Here is a 13,622-nt window from a genome sequence, read left to right as displayed (position 1 = left end):
CGTATGGCCCCAGGCCCACAATACTGTAATTGATTCTTAACTATCCTCTGGGTAATAAGGGTTAGACAATCAATTCTGGGATAGCAAGTGATGCCCACAACCTATGAACAAATAATTTTTAAAATGTTTTGAGATGTATCCATCAAAATTTAGATATCATGCACATTTAAAAGAAAATCTCAAAACTGAGCAAGAAGCCTGGCTTTCTGAATTGTTATTAAGCTCAAGTTCTGGGAGGACTGTTTGCTTTAGATCTTAGAAAAGACACAACATTACAATTATGCTTAAATATGGGCAAATTGGGTCATGCACAGAAAACAGCTGAATACTAGGTTATGTTATGCTCCAGTGCATATGAAACAGTTTCAGAAAAGGGAGGAAGAGGAGGTGAAGAGTGATGTTGGGGAATGAGTGAATGGGGGAGGGAGAATGGGTGAATAAAGAAAAGACCAGAAGAAAAAGATAGAAAGGGTAAATGAGGGGGTGGAATTGCCAAGTCTAACGAACGAGCAGAGTGAGAGAAGAACTTAAACTACATTTCCAGGAAGTATGTGGGAGAAGGCAGGTGAATGTTTAAGACCGTTACACATTTTAAAAAGGATGGGAAACAGTCTAAAAGGAATGGATGGATGGCAATGATGCCAGTGTTGGAAATGGGAATTTTTGAGGAAAAGATTAGGAATAGGGAGATGAATAAGAAAGGACCTTGTGCTGAGTGGAAAAGGAGAAAAGCTTAAAAGTGCAGCCAGTTGGTTGTGCTATCCATTTTGCTGCTCCTGTATTGGACGATATACTGATTCATACTAATTTATCCTCCAATGTACCCCAGCCAGATTACATTTAGCAAGGAAGCTGCACTTGCTGGTTCTTGGTTAAGTGATGCAATTAAACCTTAAACTATTTCACCATGACCCACATGGGAATTGCCCATTCCTGCAAATGGGATCCAGGGTAACTAAACAAGTTGGATCCAAAATTAGCTTAGTGGCAGGAGACAGAGGGTGACGGTAGAAGGCTGTTTGTGTGACTGGAAGCCAGTGACCAGTGGCGCACCACAGTGCTGGGTCCCTTATTGCTTATGATATACATAATCATATAGAAGAGAAGATTGGAGGTCTGATCAGTAAGTTTGTGAAGACATGAAGATTGGCCAGCTGAGGAAGAAGGTCTTAAGTTATTTTAAGGATACTGACAAACTGTTCAGTTGTGCAGATCAGTGACAGATGGAATTTAAACCTGATAACTGTGAGGTGATGCACTTTTTATGAAGTAACAAGACAAGAGAGTATTCAATAAATGGAAAGGCACCAGGAGTTCAGAAGAAGAGGGATCTTGGATAGCTTGTCCACAGATCTTTGAAAGCAGCAGAACAGGTTAATAGTGAGAAGACGTACAGCACATTTGCCTTTATCAGTCATGGCACAGATTATAAGAGCAGGGTGGTTATGTTGGAGATGTACAGGACTTTGGTTAGTAGAGCTAAAGTAGTATGTGGACATCTGGTCACTGCACTAAAGGAAGTACGTGATTGCACTGGAGGGGTGCAGGGAATTTTCACCAGGAGTTTGCCTGGGATGGAGCAACTTAGCTCTAGAGAGAGGCTGGATGAACTTGGGTTATTTAGTTTAAATCAGAGGAGGCTGAGAAGAGACTTGATTGAGGTGTATAAGATTATGAGGGGCATGGACAAACTGGTTTGAAAGCAACTTTACCCCTAAGTTGAAGGATCAATAACAAAGCAGCATAATTTTAAGATGAAAGACAGGAGGTTTAGAGAGCGTTTGTGGAAAACATTTTTGACCCATATGGTGGTGGGAATCTGGGAGGGTAGTTGAGGCGGGGAACCTCACAGCCTTTAAAACATACTTGGATGAGCACTTGCAATGTTATAATATTCAAGGCTGTGGGCCAACTGCCAGAAAGTGGAACTAGTTAGCAAGTTTTGAGAAGTTTTGTAGCTCAGGTTGAAGCTCTGGATGTAGGTTTGCTTGCTGAGCTGAAGGTTCATTTTCAGACGTTTTGTCACCCTACCAGGTAATATCATCAGTGAGCCTCCGAATGAAGCACTGGTGGTGTAGCCCGCTTTCTATTTATATGTTTGAGTTTCCTTGGGTGGAAATATAAATAGAAAGCAGGCTACCACCACCAGTGCTTCATTCAGAGGATCACTGAAGATGTCACCGAGTAAGGTGACAAAACATCTGAAAATGAACCTTTCAGCTCAGTGAGCAAACCTACATCCAGTGGAACTAGTGTAGATTTGGTGGGTGATTTTTGTAGGTGCAGACTTGATGGGTGGCAGGGCCTCTTCTGTATTGTATGATTCTGATTCATCTACCTCCCACCAGCTTGAGTGAAACCTATCCAGCTGTGAAGATATCCTCACCTGCTGTCAAAAAAAATCACAGCAACTTATTGCATTTATATTTTTGAGACTGCAGTATTTTGAACTCTTACAGGGATCCTTTGATAATTTCACTCCAGCTCAGAGGTCTAATAGAAAGATCAGCAACCACGTGAAACCCTACTTTCCCCTGTCCTCCCCATTTCTATTGGGCCTAGCTACCCCTCCCCAGGTCAGCAGTCAACTTTTTTCCACAGTCCCAACCCAAAGACTCCATCCCTGGATGAATATCCACAGGGTCCCTTCTTCTCCAGGTCAGCACCCATCTGCTTTTAGGCTGGACTGTCATTCGGTCTGGTTGTAACATTAGAAAACTTTTTTTTGTCCCGTGGTGTTCTGACATTATTGATTTTTGAATTTTCAATGTAAGCCAACAGGGGCATATGTCAGGATCCCCTGGCTTGCTCTGTGCCTATTTGATGCAAGTCCAATGTGAGATTAATTGGATGTTGTCATCATCTACAGGCCTTGAATGATGTGTTCTGACTGATGCTGCAGGATGAATTGGTTCAAATTTCTTTCTTTAGAAATATAAGATGCAGTCACATGACAACAACCAGCTCTGTTTTTTGAAAACCAACTCAATCACGTGTACCACTACATTCAAGCTCCTTCATCAGGCAGTCTCCTTCATGGTAAACCTGGAACTGGGGGTTTACGCTGGTACATGGTTTGGCCTACCATGTGGCTCATTTTGATGGTCTCATCTACATGCCTTTGTTTTTGTCCCAATGAAACAGAGAAGATCTCCTCCAGTGATTTAGATGTATTCTACTCCCAAATGGGGGGAAAGAGCATGTCCCAGATCCCTCATTAAGAAGACAGGCACCTGGGAGATTGTAAGTCAACAATGATAAAGTTTGCAGTCCGGGAAACTTGTACAAACATACACAGGCCAGCAAGGATGAAGAAGGAGCCAACAACTCTTCCTTGAACCCGCTCATCCTTCCAATCACGCTTGGTTCATATCATTCCCATACTGGAAAGGATAATGGCTGAAATCTCAGAAACACTGAACCCACCTCAAGGAGTGGAAATACCAATTGTGATTCTTATGTCTTGCACAATAAATGTATACCCTGTTGCTTGATGAATACAGGTCATTCAGATTCCTTCCCACATCATCTCAGAGGTCAAAGTATTATGAAGGGGGCTTTACCTTCCACTGCAACATTCCCAGAGACCTACTGGCCAGAATGCAGTTCCTAGGGGTTGGTTAGCTCAGGCGATTGGACAGCCAGTTTGCAACGCAAAGTGATACCAATAGTGCAGGGATTTATTTCCCGCAGTAACTGAGGTTACCATGGAGATCCCACTTTCTCAACTTCTGCCTTCTCCTGAGGCATTGGTGACCATCAGGAAAAACCACCACTAGTCTTCATTCTCTAATAAGAGAGCAATCCTGTGGTTTTCTGGAATTATGGCAACTTTAAACAAGTCTAATGTCCTAATGAAGTATCTAAGCAACTGCAGAGTCCAGTTGACCATTCTTCGAAGAGCAGCTATCTCTCTCTCTTCTTTTCCACTAGACCCCACCGCCCTAATTCTGATGTGTTCAGCTAAGTTGCTCAGAGACACTCTGCCAGGTTGTGGACCCTGGTTCCTTCTGCAGTTATGGTCCAGTGATATCTGAATCCAGTAACTCCACCTTGTATCAGCTCACATCGACAGGGAGTGATTCTCAGGCACAGTCACTGCTTTGCCTGCCTCAGGTGTCAGATCTGGAGGTCAGGGAGTGAGACCAAATGGCGAGCAATGAGAGTGTAAGTGGATGGGTAGAACTGCCGTTTCAATAATAATCGGGCAAAACTATTAACTAGAAATTGTGACAAAAGGGACCGGCGCTAAGAAAATGTTCCGGCATCGAGCCAAGCCAAAAAATAAATACTGCAGGGCACTGTTTGAGAGACAAAACAATGAAGAACAGGTATGAGTCTCCAGAGAGCTGGTATCAGGCATGTGTGCTGAGAAAGTGATTTCCTTGCGTGGAGATCTTCAAATCACTTAAAAGAAAACGACAATGGAACATGTGGAAAGTGCCATTCTCCCTTCACAGAGACTATGTACATCAGGAATTGGAAATGCCAGTGTTAGACTGGGGTGTACAAGGTTAAAAATCACACAACACCAGGTTATAGTCCAACAGGTTTAATTGGAAGCACACTAGCTTTCGGAGCGCCGTTCCTTCACCTGAACGGTGGTCTGAAAGCTAATGTGCTTCCAATTAAACCTGTTGGACTATAACCTGGTGTTGTGTGATTTTTAACTATGTACATCAGGATTGGTTTTAGAGGGATCCGATTCTCGTTAATAACCTATAGCTAATGTGTCACTATTTATGGAACGTGTTCAGCAGTCCAAGTTTTTTCGTCTTCCATCAATAAAGACACGCCCAGAAAAGGCAATTTTACTAAATTATGTAAAAAAAAAGCTTCATTAAATTTTAATTAAATGTAAGGTTTGGCTAAAAACCCATAAATACCTCAGCAGGTCTCACATCTCAGAGTATCTCGTGTAACGTAGCAACAGTATCCATAGTAACAAGAGTTGTCCTGGTGGCATGGTTAGTATCGCAGAACCCATGCACTCTTCTGAAAGTAACAGACAACATTTCGATACATTAAAAAATGGCAATGATTGAATGTTTACAGAGTGGGTAAAATTATGGGCATTCAGTACCAGTACATTAACAAGGGTGAAAGTGAACTGAGCTACATAAAACCCACGGTTCAGCGCGTCACAGGAAACCGATTTCCACGTTAAAGCGGAATAATTACCTGAAACAGGAAGGGCTCTTGTAATGCAGTGGTAGTGGTCTACCTCTGGTTCAGGAGGTCTGAGTTGAAGTCCCTATCTGCTCCGGGAGGGGGTGGAGCGTATAATAACATCTCTGAGCAGGTTAATCAGCAACTGACTAGGAGGAGGAAGCAACCCTTTCAAAATAGGGAGGAAGGGAATTGTGACGCAGTTGATGGTGTACCCAAAGGCCCACGTTGTCTGTGTGTGTTTCCCCTTCAGCTACTTCTGCGACTCCCTCTGTGTCTGTACAGTTCCCAGAAGGTCAGGGTTCAAGTTTCACCTGCCCCAGAGGTGATACCATATCTGAATAGATTGATTAAAAATATAATTTTATTGGGATTGTGCGACTCTCTTGGCTGTTCTATGGCCATTGCTGTTCGGTTTTCTTTAGTTTTGTCATTTGGATTTATTGTTTGAGTTAATTGATTTCAACTGACTACTTAGTCACCTGAAATGATAAAATGTAGAAAGGTAGAATCATTGATCAAAAGAGTAAGAAGTATCTACCCTTAATCATAAAGTACATCTCAGAACCAACAACATTCCAGATTGTTTCATAGTCCACACAGCTATACTGTACTGCTCCTCATGGGTTTCTGACCTTTTCAGCAACAGGGTCTAGTGTTGAATTATTTCAGGGACTTGGAGGACCAGTTCCACCATAGAACACACCAGATGGCCTCCCTCTTTAGAGACCGCAATTTCCCTTCCCACGTGGTTAAAGATGCCCTCCAACGCATCTCGTCCACATCCCACAACTCCGCTATCAAACCCCACCCCTCCAACGTAACAAGGACAGAACGCCCCTGGTGCTCACCTTCTACCCTACAAACCTTCGCATAAACCAAATCATCCGCCGACATTTCCGCCACCTCCAAAAAGACCCCACCACCAGGGATATATTTCCCTCCCCACCCCTTTCCACCTTCCGCAAAGACCATTCCCTCTGCGACTACCTGGTCAGGTCCACACCCCCCTACGACCCACCCTCCCATTCTGGCACTTTCCCCTGCCACTGCAGGAACTGTAAAACCTGTGCCCACACCTCCTCCCTCACCTCTATCCAAGGCCCTAAAGGAGCCTTCCACATCCATCAAAGTTTTACCTGCACATCCACTAATATCATTTATTGTATCCGTTGCTCCCGATGTGGTCTGCTCTACATTGGGGAGACTGGGCGCCTCCTAGCAGAGCGCTTTAGGGAACATCTCTGGGACACCCGCACCAATCAACCAAACCGCCCCGTGGCCCAACATTTCAACTCCCCCTCCCACTCTGCCAAGGACATGGAGGTCCTGGGCCTCCTTCACCGCTGCTCCCTCACCACCAGACGCCTGGAGGAAGAACGCCTCATCTTCCGCCTCGGAACACTTCAACCCCAGGGCATCAATGTGGACTTCAACAGCTTCCTCATTTCCCCTTCCCCCACCTCACCTTAGTTCTAAACTGCCAGCTCAGTAACTGTCTCCTTGACTTGTCCGACCTGCCTATCTCCTTTTCCACCTATCCACTCCACCCTCTCCTCCTTGACCTATCACCTTCATCTCCTCCCCCACTCACCCATTGTACTCTATGCTACTCTCTCCCCAACCCCACCCTCCTCTAGTTTATCTCTCCACGCTTCAGGCTCACTGCCTTTATTCCTGATGAAGGGCTTTTGCCCAAAACGTTGATTTCGCTGCTTGTTGGATGCTGCCTGAACTGCTGTGCTCTTCCAGCACCACTAATCCAGTATACACTGTTCCAATTAACAAGATTATGCCATTGTTGTATCCTTTAGAGTGAATTCGTCCACTATGGACTGCTATTATCCTGGAGGACAAGTGACGTTTGAATTTTTTTTTAATGGCTACTGCTAGACAGTTGAAAGTCATAAATCTTCCAATAAAAGTGAAATGTCTGATGAGGCATTGAGCATCTGAATATTTTAATTTCGTCAGTTCGCCCACAATTCCAGAAGCAGTGGACAATGTAGCTACCAGCTTTCTATTTTGATAGAGTTACAGACATGATCCTATTGAATGCCTAAAGGGACTGCACACATGTCGAAGCCAAAACAGAAACTGCTGGAAATTTTCAACAGGTCTGGCAGCATCTATGGAAAGAAATCAGAGTTAATGTTTCAGGTCCAGTGACCCTTCTTCAGAACACAAAGTTGAAGGCCTTCCCAGGATCATATTCAGCCTTTAGCTCATTATTTTTCCTTTCCTATTCCCAATAACACTTCGAGCAATTACAGAAACTGGCACTGAATATGACATGGGAAGTGCAATTGGCTTCACCTCTTCTTGCAGTCAGAACACAAATTTTAAAACTGGAAACACTGCAGCGGTGATTCTGAAACAAAAGGAGAGGGTGAAACAAAAACAGAAAATGCTGGAGACCCTGAATAAGTTTTCAGTATCTGTGTAGTGAGAAACAGAGTTAATACTTCGAGTTAATATGACTTCTTCAGAACAAAGTTAAAAATCACACAACACCAGGTTATAGTCCAACAGGTTTATTTGAAAGCACTAGCTTTCTGTGGCTGGGGGTTCACCAGGTGGTTGTGGAGTATAAGATCGTAAGACACTGAATTTATAGCAAAAGATTATGGAGTCATGCAACTGAAAAGATATATTGAACACACCTGGATTACAAAGTCTTTCATCTTTTAGAAGGGGTTGCAGGTTTCAGTTCATTAATATGTAAATCCCAGAACTTCTTTTAAGTCACCTTCTCGAGATAATTTGAGGCTTTATATCAAAAGGTGACATCTCAGCTCAGACAATGCATTAAAGGTGTGAGGTGAGAGTCTGTCTTGAGTCAGACTGGTTCTATTTCCAAAGTGGAATTTAGAAAATATTACATGTATTGACTGCCGGCATTGACTGCCTGCTGATTGTGCATTTTTGAGCAAAACAGAATTTATCTGCAATTAGAATTCTGCAAATACAAATTCACCCTATAACATATGTGTGTGTGTGTGAATGCATCTGAGTGAGTGTGTATTTGCATGTGTGAATGCTTGGTGAAGTGTGTCTTGTGGGTGTGATGGAGGGGTTATCTGAGAAGGTGATTTCAAAGAAGTTCCGGGTTTTACATGTTAATGAACCGAAATCTGCAACCCATTTTAAAAGATGAAAGATTTAACAATCCAGGTTTGTACAATATATTATTTCAGTTGCATGACACTGTAATCTTTTGTTATAAATTCTGTGTCTTATGATCTTATACTCCACAACCACTTGACAAAGGAACAGCACTCCAACAGCAAGTGCTTCCAAATAAACCTGTTAGACTATAACTTGATGTTGTGTGATTTTAACATTCACCCCTGACCAACACCGGCACCTCCACTTCTTTGGAATATGGGAGGGTCTTAGGACGGTGAGCCAGAAATTCCGAGAATAGCCTCCGGTTCAGGGCCATTTTTTCACTTGGTACTCTATGGGGCACTGACTGGTCGCTCCAGTGGTTTTATAATGTGTCCACCTCTTCATTTACTTGGCTTGGGGTCTTTTTTTATACAGTTGACATTGGGGTCGTTGAACTTTGGATCCGCCACTTAACCGCAAGACCCTGTTCACATTCAGTAAATATGGAGCCTCCCTGTGGTTTTGTGAGGAGTTAGCACATTCTAATGAGCCTCTAACATAAGAGTGTAACGTTTTCCCAAGTTGAAAGCAACCGACTTCAAGAAATGAACAGCCATCTCCAGAGCGTCTAACCAATCCAGTAGGGTTGGTAACTCTCGCTTGACTGCAATAATGAAGGGTTTCTCCACTGTCGGCGATATTATAAAGTCACCCAGCACGGAAACAGACCCTTTAGTCCAGCCGTGCCGACCTGACATCCCAATCTGACCTAATCCCATTTGCGTTACATCCTCCTAAACCCTTCCTAGTCACATACCCATCCAGATGCCTTTTAAATGTTGTAATTGTACCCGCATCCACCACTTCCACAAATGCACCGCCCTCTGTGTGATGTTCAACTACTCACCAGTCCGGTAGATGGGGCGGGTGATAAAAAATATACCATGAAGAAGGGAAGGTGGGACAACATGTTTCCTTCTGCCAGATTAACCGCTTGAATTCTCACAAACCGCTCGGTTTGTGAGAATTTGAGTGTTAGCTGATTGTGGTACCGTGACTAATCCTTAATTCTACAAATGTGGGATGCACAATGCGGTGTTTCTGAGATAAAGTGCGTCCTCTTTGAGTTAAAAATAAACCTCCTCAAATCAAAGGACACAATAAATCTCAGACTCTGTTTCTGTGAAGCCGGTCATTAACATAATTAAGTTGTCTCTCTCCACAGTGATCAGTCAATTAATTTCGTATCAGTTCTCTTTCATCAACTTTCCACCAAGTCGATTCCTCCTCTTAGACTTACGCACGTTCGTGAGTAATTTGCTTAAGAAATAAACCTAATCCCTTTAACCCTTGCCTGGTTGGAAGTGGACAAATCCCCTCCAGAAACAGGAAACAAAGAACTGCGGGTGTTGGAAAACCGAAACAAAAACAAAAAAAAATTGCTCGAGAAACACGGCAAGTCTGGCAGCATCTGTGGAGAGAAAGCAGAGTCGACGGGTTCGGGTTCAGTAACCCTTATTCATAACTAAGGAAACATTTGAACATGTTACTGGTGTACAAGTGTTGGAACAGTTGAGAAACACAGTGTCCTTTGCTGTCTTACAGCAGCAGGTGCCTATATTGGTACCGGGACCTTCACTGATGAAATACCCCGATGCACCAACCTCTCCCTCTCCCTGGGTGCCCTCATACCTGAACCAAGTGCTCATTTTTCAGTCCTGCTTTAGGATGTGAAATTAAAGCCCCCTGTCACCCCCTCCTCCCCAGCCTTAAACCAGCTCCGTAATGAAGTCACGGTGATTGAATTTTCATCCTGACACACGATACTGACTCTGGAGGTTATTTTCGAAATGTTGAAAATGACAATGATTGAGATCACCATCATCTTCCAGAGTAGACCACCATACATTATTCATTCAGAAACAGTTTACACTCTCTATGGGGCTCTCTGCGTAAGATGATTCTAGGCTCTAACAATCGAGGGAGAAGTATGTGTATGGACCTTAGTCCGGTGCTGAAGGAGTTTGGTGTCCTGCATGTGTCGATCCAGGGACCAATCGGCTTATCCCATCCTATGATGCTGTTTGAAGTATACCGACCCCTATAACAATGTCCCTAAGGAACATCACCAAAACAAAATTGACGCGCCACTCAGCCTCATTTGGCATTTCGCCAGGTTTGTGCACAAGTTAGCTGCTGCAATTCCTGCAGAGAGCTCCATAAACCGAATTAATTAGTTGTAAAACGCTGCGGGACATCTCGACGGAGGGAAAAATCTCAAAAAAAAGTTAAAGCGCTTTCAAGGCGATTTGTGATCTGTGATGCGCTTTAGGGTGTTTCTGTGAGATGTGAGAAGATATAAAATCAAGTCTATTTCCACACAGCACACGTAACTGTACCTTTGAAAGAATTGCTTCAGTAACAGAAATTGAACCAAAGCTTCGAACATCATGAAATTTTAATTGGCCCGGGTAGGAGAGCAACAAAGCAGCTCCGAGTTATTTAAAGCCGCTTGTCGTGATTCTATGGATCTGCAAGACTATCTGTGACATGTGACAACTGAAAACAGAAAGTCAGGGGACGTTAAACAGAACTCAGACGCACACACACGAACAAACCCAGTTCGCATCACAGTTCGGTTTTCAGCTCGAGGCGTTCTTGAAAACTCGAGAGTGGCGAGAGCTCCGTGCAGTCAGGGACTAACCGAATCCCACATTGACTTTGCTTCAAAATCAGATTCCCAACCGGGAGTGAAAACGGACATGAAGCTAAGGTTGTAACATCCAACTGGCTACAACCGATTGTGTTTTGGTTTTGATGTACGGACCATGAATAAACATAATCTCCTCAACACAGGGTGATTTGTGGCCCCGAGAGTGTTGTTTCGTGAAAATTATATTGCCAATATTTTCTCTGCTAATTAACAGCAGGACATTAACTCCTCCTCCTCAAAATAGTTTTACCACTTGCGAGCATGGAGCAGAATTCTGTTCTTGTACCTTCCAAGTTATTTCTGATTTGGTATGAATGTGTCTCAGTTGCATCCCCCAACCTTGACCACACGGCACAGAATTCCTTCCACTCGTGTTTCATGAATCAGGTCTGGAAGAGGGAACTACACGTGAGTTTCTGGGCCTGCTCGTTCGCATTCCTGCATATTCGCTGTAAAGAATCAGTTTAAAAGGCGTGAAAGCAGCTGACCCACCGGGCAATTTCTGTGCAAAATCTAAACAGACAGCTCAGCAATGGAGCCGTCAGCAGCAGATTGAAGGGAATAGCGCTGTCCATTCTGAATTTACACTGAAGTAACTGCCCTGAGCATTTGTCTGATGTTTGTTTTGGATTGGTTCAGGACTCTGACATCAGTATCCTGAGTGCAGCAGGTCGGGGCAAATAAAGCACTGTCTAGATGAGAGTGATGAAAGCACAGCAGGTCAGGCAGCATCCGAGGAGCAGGAGAGTAGACATTTCGGGCAGGATTCCTCACTGATCTTAGAGGTCCCTTTAAAGAAATTGAAGCGATAGACCTAGATACTGGTTTTTCTCAGAGTTTTTGTGCTAGCTGGAGGGAGGCGGGTCAGTAATTACAAACATTAGAGTTTCAGAAAGAACTGGTCGCTATCAGTGCCGGCACTGCACACCCTCTCCTTGTTCCAGTTGGGCGCCGGCACGCTCTTTTCCCTCGCAAAGAAACATTTGTACCATGAATCCTTCAGAGGCGTGTCATAAGGTGTTCAAGCCCAGCACTACGCACTAATTCCCTTCACAGCAGCTATTCACAGGCAGAACCCCATCCTTTGAAGTCTCTTACTCCACCTCTCTCATGTCATTTCAGTTTTGCCTTCATTCATTCCATCTTTTTCAGGGAGAGGTTGAAGAGTACCCTATCCCCTAAAGGCGGCGACACAAGTTGTACCCAGCATTTGAGTTGCTCAACTCCCTTAAGGAGGAGTCAAAAGTGTGGCGCTGGAAAAGCACAGCCGGTCAGACAGCAGCTGAGGGGCAGGAGAATCGACGTGTCCAGCATTAGCCCTGCGTCAAGGGTCCTCCAGCTCCTGAGATGCTGCCTGACCGGCTGTGTTTTTCCAGCGCCACACTTTTTGACTCTGCTGTCCAGCATCTGCAGTCCTCACTTTCTCCTCCTCTGAGGAGGGGACGATGCAGTTGGTGGGCAGTCATTACTGATCCTTTGAGTAGTCAGAATTGGTAGTGCCCTCAGTCTTGAAGGACGCTGTATAAATGAAAGATATTTATTAAATATTGCGATTCTAGGCTTTACACGCGGAGGCATGGACTACAAACCAAGATGTAGTGATGACTTTGTTAAAGTATTTAACGCTACATTTGGAAAGCTGCGCTGTCTGCGCGATCCCACACTGGAAAGATGGGTCCTCCACCCATTCCACTAAATGAGTAGGTTCGCAAGAACTGTTCCGGGAATTGTCCTGAGGTATGGCCCAACCTCCTGAAACCAAAGATTGATCCAATAGTCGTCACCATTCATTGGGCCCTCTTCAAAATTAGGCGGCTGTGATCAACATGGAAGGGAGTTCCGTTGAAGCCGGGTTCGAGGTGCAGGGTGGGATTTTTGGACCTCATTCCGCGATTAGCAGCCTTTCCGAATTACTGCAGGACGCCTGAACTTCAGGGAAATCTGTCAAACTAAACACCCTCATGGGTCACGTGTCTGAGGTAAGGAGCCGAGGTTTGTGGAGAGCAAGATTTCCGAAGCTTGAAATCCCTGTGACACGGAGTTTCACATTACCATCACAGGTGGAGGCGCCTACTATAGATCATTACCCCAAATTGACATTGTGGGCAGTGGCCTGTGACAGCAATGGCACTGCTTACTGGTGCTGGGTGGGAAATCCTCCAGCGAGAGCAACCCCTCTCCCCACCCCAACAGTCCCACTCCCCACAGACCCTGGTCCTGTCTCATCCAAACGAAGACTCCACATTGCTCATGCTAAAAGTTCAAACGTTATTTACACCGGTTTCAGTGTCAGGCGCAGAGAATAATGATCGCTGCGTCAGATGAACTATTGAAATCTGTTCTGGTGTTCCAAAGGGTTTCCGGAGCTAGGAGGGGATTTAGATTATACATTTTATTCCAATGTTAACCTTAAGTCCAATAACCAGAAAACGTAGGAAAAGTACAAAGTTCCAGCATATTACAGCTCCCATTCTTTGAGAGGGATTTGAAGCTAATGTCTTGCTCTCCTTGTACACCTCAGCTAAGAAGAAATATGACCTCGGGCTGCCTCTGATTGGACCAGAGCTGGACTGAGCATTCGAGACAGTTTCGGCTCACATGCGCATTTCCACGGCAGTAAAAGTTTAAT

At 44.3% G+C, this 13,622-nt stretch overlaps 1 long non-coding RNA gene across 1 annotated transcript; it reads right to left on the bottom strand.

Moving 5' to 3' along the window:
* On the bottom strand, positions 1-9,290 carry LOC140453283 (uncharacterized). Its single transcript, XR_011952334.1, has 3 exons — positions 9,188-9,290; positions 4,887-4,995; positions 1-101 (listed from the first exon to the last, which is right to left on the bottom strand). It is a non-coding gene; the product is annotated as an uncharacterized lncRNA (long non-coding RNA).
* Between the last annotated feature and the right edge of the window lie 4,332 nt (positions 9,291-13,622).

Source organism: Chiloscyllium punctatum, chromosome 27 (assembly GCF_047496795.1).
Source record: "Chiloscyllium punctatum isolate Juve2018m chromosome 27, sChiPun1.3, whole genome shotgun sequence".
NCBI classification, from domain to species: Eukaryota; Metazoa; Chordata; class Chondrichthyes; order Orectolobiformes; family Hemiscylliidae; genus Chiloscyllium; species Chiloscyllium punctatum.
Note: the sequence above shows the minus strand (reverse complement) of the source record. Positions and strands in the feature narration are given on the sequence as shown.